We start from the raw sequence: 8,220 nt of genomic DNA, 5'->3' as shown, positions 1-8,220 counted from the left end.
TGGAAGTTACGTATTGCCTTCCTTGAAGGGATGTGTACATTCATGATTTTATTTTTATAATTATGACTTACATAATTCTATTTTTTTCTATATTGATTTAAATTAATAACATAAATTATATAAGAAAAATGTGTTTTTCAACAATTACAAATATTATATGATTTATGATGTATATACAAAAATATACTTTAGGGTCGTTTTGCGTTGTTTTTTTGTTTTTATGTTTTTTTGCTTTTTGTTTCTTTTTATGTTTCGTTTTTGTTTTGTTTTTGTTCTGATGTTAATTTTTTGAAAACAAAAATATGTTTGGATACAAAAATTGTATGTTTCAGAAAGCAAAAAAAAAACATAAAATAAAAAAAAAATTATAAATTTTGTATTATTTTTTAATTTATATATTTTTAAATTATTATATTCTTTATATTAGAACACAAAATTAATTTGTATTAGTAAACGAAGTTTTTTTTATATATATTTTTATAAAAATATAAAAATAATAAGATGTCAAATTTTTATAAAATTGTATTAATGACGAAAAACACATGATATATAGATCTTTGTGATAATTTGAAAAGATTTAAAAAAGAAAAAATAATGAAGGAGATTTCACAAGAAAAATCTGAAATTTCTAACCATCTTTATCTCAAACTTCCTAACAATTTGAAAATAATTACAAATAAATATAAAAAAAGAGATGGGAGAAAATAAATTTTGAGATTGGAAAAAATCAAGAAAAAGTATTATGAAGAAAAAATGAGGTTGCACCTCTCGAAAGATGAGCCGACACATTTGTTTAAACCATTAATGGCTATGAGGAAAAGATTGTAATTAATGTATTTAATGAGATAGGTTCATGTTTTGGAAATGTTTCAAAATAGTTGAAAACATAAAAATTGCGTTTCCATTTTTTTGAAAACATTAATGTTGTTTCCAAAATTTTTGGAAACAAAAATTGCTTGCCAAATGTGTTTTTCTTATTTTGTTTCTGAAATTTGAAATAGACAACAAAAACAAAAATTTGGCAACAATGCTAAACAATAGTTATATTTGAAAGTTTGTGAAGATTGTTTATTAACATTTGTTGACGTTGTGACTTATTATTTGAATTTTTTTTTACTTAAAATACTACTCCCTCCCTTCATTTTTATCTGTCGTGGTTAACCGAATCTCACATACCAAGAAATTTAGTTATTTCACAAAATTTTATACAAAATTAGTTATCTTTCCAAAATTGCCCCTAATTTATATCTTCATATTTCTCTTTCATATTTAATTCCAAGAAAAGAATTGAATAAAGTGTTAAGGGTAATTTTGGAAAAAAAAATAATAAATGCTTCTTGATGTTAGAAAATGACAGATAAAAACGAACATAGATTTGTGATAGCTAAAAAGGAATGGAGGGAGTAAACTAGATGGATTTTGCAGATTCGGGAAGCAACATATTTAGTTTTAAAATTTTAAATAAGTTTGAATTTGGAAATCATATTTTTCATATGTGGCTTGGATATTGTCATTAGTTCCTAACATGTAATCGTAATTAATTAGGTTATAAACAATTCTAAATTAAATAAGAATGCATAGTTGATAAAAATATTTTATAAATTTATAACTTTGGCATTTATTTTCATAAACACATCCCAATTGATTTTCCACGCGCCCGCGTGGGCTGCAGGAATTTCCTCGTGGCCGCGTGAACAGTAATTTTGCTACAGTGTTTCGCTACAGTACTTTCACAAAACGCGGTTCAAACACTCTTCTCTTGAGGCCACATGTCCGGGCACACGTCCATGTGGTAGGCTATAAAACTTTTCTTTATCGACGTATCTTTGAGCGATCTTGCAATCTTCACAAAGAGAAGGAACATGAAGATGTGGCTGCCTTTGTGCCCTTCCAACTAGTGAATTGACTTGAATCTTCTTGGAAGTTGGCACACATCTCCACGTTTATGATCTTCTCTCGTGTCTTGGTCCTTGAATTGAATAAGAACTCCCAACATTGTGTCTTTATAGCCTATCTTTGTTTCCTTTTTACTCTTCAAGGCATTCACAACCTATATGCATAAAAGAACACCAAATACACAATATGAGACATGAACCATGGTAAAAATGATGCTCAATGCATGTAAAACATATATAAAAATATGTCTACTCAAGCACTTATCAACACACCACCAAGAAAGACCTGATTACTGGCTGATATTTACAACACTTGTACATTTGGATTGTGTGCAGGTGATCCAATTTTTTTTTAAGAAGCAGTGAAATACAAGGAGTGACAAGAGGCAATGAATGCAGAGATTGCATCAATTGAGAAAAACAATACCTGGGGACTTTGTCAATTACCTTCAGGGAAGCATGTAGTGGGTTTGAAGTGGATCTATAAGTCAAAGATCAATGATCAAGGTGAGGTTGTGAAGGTGAAGACCAGATTGGTGGCCAAGGGGTATTCCCAGCAATTTGGAGTAGACTATGAGGAAGTTTTCTCACCTGTAGCATGATTGGAGATAGTGAGGGTGGTGCTAGTGCTGGCGGCCCACATTGGCTGCCTGTATTCCACTTTGATGTCAAGTCTGCTTTCTTGAATGGGGACATTCAAGAGGAAGTGTTTATGGTGCAACCTGAAGGGTATACAATCTAAGGAAGGGAATATGAAGTCTATAGACTGAAGAAAGCTCTTTATGGCTTGAAACAAGCCCCCGTGCATGGTATAGTAGAATTGATCAGCATTTTCGAGAGCAGGGCTTTATTAGAAATGAATGTGAGCATACATTATATAGAAAGAAGCAAGCAAGTGGTGAAAGTTTATTACTAAGCCTGTATGTGGATGATATAGTTTATACAAGCTCATATATTTCTCTTATTAATTAATTCAAAGCAGAAATGATGAAGACCTTCAAAATGTCTGACTTTGGAGAATTGAGTTACTTCCTCGGACTCAAAGTTAAGAAGGAATCAGGTGCCGTCTTTATTAAACAAAAGAATTACATTGAGAATTTATTACAACAGCTCAAGATGGTGAACTGCAAGCTAGTTGTTACTCCAGTGAGAGTGAATGATCGGTCTCGGGGAGCTCTAGAGGCTGAATTAGTTGATCCAAGAATGTACAGGAGTCTCATTTGTAAGTTACTATGTCTTCCCACACTTGGCCTGACATTTGCTTCGCTGTAAGCTATTTGTCCAGGTTCATTAATGGTCCATGTTTTGATCACTTCATAGCAGCAAAATGAGTGGTGAGATATCTAGCAGGAACCAAGGAGTTTGGGCTGTGGTTCTCACGGGCGATGAGGGATTGTTAGAATCATACTTAGACAGTGATTGGGGAGGTTCCCTGTCTGATTGGAAGAGTACATCAGGGATGCTAGTGCATTTGGGGCAGCAGTGGCGGAGCCAGACAATTTATTAAATGGTGTCAATATATAAGTATAATATCACTACGTATGATATAAAAGAAACATGTAAATGCACAAGCATATATAAAATTATTATGTTAAAACAATATAAATTTTTAAATAATAATAAAAAAAAAAATTTGTTTAAAAACTTATATTAAAAAATTAATTCAAAAGTCTAAAAATTTAAACTCATATCAGAACTTAATCAAACTATTTGATGTAGTTTGGATGGTTAAAAAAACCATATCAAGATCAAGAGTTTAATTTTTGAATTAAAAAAAAAAAATTAAGCAACATGATATGAGAGCAGATTGAAAATATTGATAATAATGAAGACAAAAAATGATTTCAGTTTTATATTTTCTAAAGTTGTTAAAAAAAATATGGGTCTTTTTAATTTTAATTTTTATATAATAACCCATAAGTTTTCATAATTTGTTTTTGCACATTAACCCCTAAATTTCTAATCTTATTGGTCAATTTACAAATTTTCACAAAAATAATTAATACATATATAATATTTTAAATATTTCCAAAATTTTTGTGGGGTCATTTGACACCACAAAAATCAATGTAGCTCCGCCCCTGGGGCAGAGTGCAGTGTCATGGAGTTCAAGGAAGCAGGAGATTGTTGCTCTACAACCACAGAGGCAGAGTACATCACGGCAACATCAGCAGCGTACCAAATTCTTTGGTTTCGAAGAATTCTGGAGGAATGTGGTCATAAAACCAGTAGTACAACGCGTCTGTGGTGTGATAATCAATCGGCAATAGTTGTGGCCAAGAATCCTGCGCATCATGGGAGAACTAAGCACATCAATATGCGTTATCATTTTATCAGAGGACTGGTTATAGATAATGTAATATCTCTCCACCACTGTTCCACAGATGAGCAACTGGCGGACCTGTTTACCAAACCACTTCCACCAGAGAAACATGTAGCCATGAGGAGCCTGATTGGGGTGAGAACTCTTCAATCAAGAGGGGGTGTTGAGGATGTGATTGAAGATGGGGTGCAGACGAGGGACATGGAAATCCAAGGGTTGCAATCATCACAGGAATGGTCAGGGTTTTGTGTTGCATGGTGTTCGCAAGCAATGGGCGAGAGAATGGAAGCAGGATCCTCTGCAAGTATGGCACTGTACCTAATTGGAATGGTGAAGCATGGTGCTATTGAGAAGCTGGTTAGCTTGCTTCTCAAGTGTGGTAGTTAAGGTGGTTGTGTTTTGAGAAAAGTAGTATTATCATATTGTTGTAATCTCTTGTAGTTAGTACCTGACCAATGCTGGAGCAGGATAAGGTTTGGTTGTGACCAATGGGGTGTAGATTTGTGTGTTAGCCAATGAATGTGGCACTTTGTGTCTCCTTGTCTGTTTACCTTTTAGATATAAATTAATAGATAGTGGAAGAAGTTGATTGGTTGGTCAAGTTATTTTTCAAAGTCTTTCACCTTTGTATCCGTGTTGACTAGTGATACCCAGTTGATGAAATCAAAAGGCATTTCATCAAACACATAACTTTTCACTGAGCATTTCGTCGAACACTTGTATTTTCTCTCAGTTTCAAAGATCAAAGCCTCATCAATGATATTTATCAACAGTATCAGAACAACAAGGAACCAGAAGGAAGGACACTTGGAAGCCATGAAAGACTAAAATGCTTGTATTGCTGTTGTTGAGGCAGGTTATATATTTTACATGCACTGCTATTTATTTAGGTGAGAACATGCATGCATTTAACTTCGGGAAGGGTTGTTTCATGGAATTATTAGTTGTTCTTCCGAGCATGTGAAATGTCGAGAATGATGCTAAATCGGTATTAGTGTGTGTGTGTGTGTGTATTTACTTGAGGATACAAGAATTTAAGTTTAGAAAAGGTTGTTTCATGGAATTGTTAGGTTTTCCATATTAGCAGGTGGAATGTAGAGAACAATAATGATATGTATGTGTGAGGATGCATGCATTTAAGTTTGAGAAGGTTTATTTAACGGAATTGTAAGGTTTTTCACCTTATGATCACGTGGCATGTAGAGAATGATGCCATACGTGTGTGCATATATATATATATATATATATTTAGATGTGGATGCATTCATTTAAGTTTGAGATAGTTTGTTTCTTTGGAATTGTTAGTTATTTAAGTTACCATGTGGAATGTAGAGAATGATGATGATGATGATGATGATGATGATGATGATGTGTGTGTGTGTGTAAGGTTTATGTCATGGAATTGTTAGTTGTTCATGTTACCATGTGGAATGTTGGGAATGATGCTGTGTGTGTGTGTGTTTACTTGAGTGTGCACTCATTTACGTTTGAGAATGACTGTTTGCTATGACGCACATGCTCAATGGTACTTTTTTTCTGTTTTTTACTTCTTTGTTTCTTTCGTTTTTTTAGTCGTGCTTTTTATTTAGACGTATGTTTGGTGGGTTTAAGTAGCTATCACGTCATGTTATATTGAAGAAGTTAATTGATTCTCAAGATGAATTAGGTTGGTTGAATTTTTATTATTTATTTATTTGTGTGTCTTGTATTTGATGTAACCAAAATTCATAATTTTTAACTATGATTGAGTTAAATTACAATTATAAAATTAATCACCCCAACATATAATTAAATCAACAGAGGTAATTTTGAAGAGAGATATAAAAATAGATTACAGTTTTTGCAGTTCAAATAAATAATTAGATTTATTTTTTGAAAATAAACAAGTAAAAAGTCCTTATTTTTACTAAATAAAAGAGTGAAATAATCGGTATCCCAGTCTCATGTGCAATTATCCAACTTCATTAAACATGAGGTTGATGATTGGCCTTGCACCAATTACAAGTTTTAGGTTTTTTTTTTAAAAATTAGTAACTTGATTTTAATAAGTTTGGCCACTTATGGTTAATCATTTATTTTATTCCGTAAGTTATTTTTATTTAATATGAAATTATATCTAGGTTGTATTTATGTTAATGTTTCTTTAATATATACTTATCAATATAGCACCCATATTTGCTCATATACACTAATGATAAGTTTATATCACTATAATGAATTTTGCATTAGGTATATACTACAACACAAAAAGGCTTATTGTGATATTTTTGTAAACAACATTTTTTTAGCAAATGTCACGTAAAAACCATTAAAATGAATTGTAAAGGATAGTTGTAATAAATGTTGGTATAATTTTACTTGTTTCTACGTTTATAATGGCATTTCTACTTATAGTTACAAGAGGTTTTTGTTTTTGCGATTTTTTAAGACTTTAGGAACATTGAAAGAAATATTGGTATAATATTATCTCGTTAAGGCATTTCTTATGACCCATGTAACAAATGTCATAAGTTAGTATTACTCTCATTGCATCAATTTGTTTTGACATATTTGAAAACGTAATTTTAAGTTAGGAAAATCATTTTTAAAATGGCATTTGATGTAAACATTGTTATATTTTCTTTGCTTGTGACTTTTAGAACCATATTCGTTATTATATGTCTTAATAATTTATAATTTTTTTGTGACATTTGAAATAATTGTTGCAATAGTGCATATATGACATTTCTATATAAACATCTCAATAATTTTGACATTTATTTTGTCTTTTAAAAACAATGTAGATAATGTAATTTTTTATGTTTTATAATCATCACTGTAGTTGAATATGATGGTTGTCTGGGGTTATCAGCGGGGTGGGGATTCACCACAAGATATATTTCCTAGCCTCGGCGCCAAATTCATAAGTCCATCCCAATCCCATCCCTGAACTTGAGTATGGGAAAATATTTTACCGATCCTTGTTCCTCTGGGGATTACTCATCCCCGATTAACTTTATATAAATATAAAATGTTATTAGTATTTAAAATGAAATTTATAAAAAATTTCATATTTCCCAGCCCCGTCACCAACCTCGACAGTATTATTATTATTTTCTGTAACATAAAATAATATATATACATATATATAATATTTACATTAAATATTTCAGGGTTGAGACCGTAGGGCGAGAATCGAGTTCTTCGTCAGGGGTCGGGTGTAATACCCCTCGAACCTTTCGGATAATTATCGGAAAAAAATATTCGGGGTATTACTACAGATTGCAGTAATATTTTTGTACGGAGTAATTTTGGTAGAAACCCAAGCTGGAAAAGAACAAGGACTTAAATGTAAAAGTTTTTAAAAAATTTTGGGTTAAAAAATAAATGAAAAGGATGGACATGAATTGTCTATGGAAACCGAGGACTGAAAAGTAAGATGGAAGGGATCTTTTTAAAAAAATGTTGTGTTATAACCTGGGGACCGTTGGGTAATTTGAAAAGGACCTTTTGAGAATACTATTTCATAATTCAGGGATCATTGGTGAGTTTTTTTCAGGGACTGTTTTTGTAAGAAAAATATATTTGGAGGGATTGAAAGTGAATTTCGGCTGAAAATGTAATTTAGAGGAAAAAAATCTAGGGTTTGAGAAATTGTTCATCTTCTTCTCCATCTTTGTGCTACAAGAACCCTGAGTAAGAAAAAAATAAAATAAAAATGAAGAAATGAGGAGAAAAATGGGAGATTTGAGGTGGGGATGGGAGATCGCGGAGGAGCTCTACGGGAGGGATGGTTTTTAGTTGGTAAGAGCTTTTCTCGTGTATTTTTGATGAATGAGTGTATGTATGCATGTATATATGTGTATTTGATGGATTTGATGAAGATAATGATGGATTTGAGTAGGAAAAAAACATGTTTAATGGTTATAGATGATTGTTGCTTCAATTTGTGTTGAAAAAAATCATCAGTATTTGTGATGAATCTAGCTTGAATGAAGGATGAGATTTTCGGTTTCATCGTAA

This window comes from Dioscorea cayenensis, chromosome 15 (assembly GCF_009730915.1).
Source record: "Dioscorea cayenensis subsp. rotundata cultivar TDr96_F1 chromosome 15, TDr96_F1_v2_PseudoChromosome.rev07_lg8_w22 25.fasta, whole genome shotgun sequence".
Taxonomy (NCBI): domain Eukaryota; kingdom Viridiplantae; phylum Streptophyta; class Magnoliopsida; order Dioscoreales; family Dioscoreaceae; genus Dioscorea; species Dioscorea cayenensis.
The sequence above is the reverse complement of the archived record's forward strand: the minus strand, read 5'-3'. Positions refer to the sequence as shown.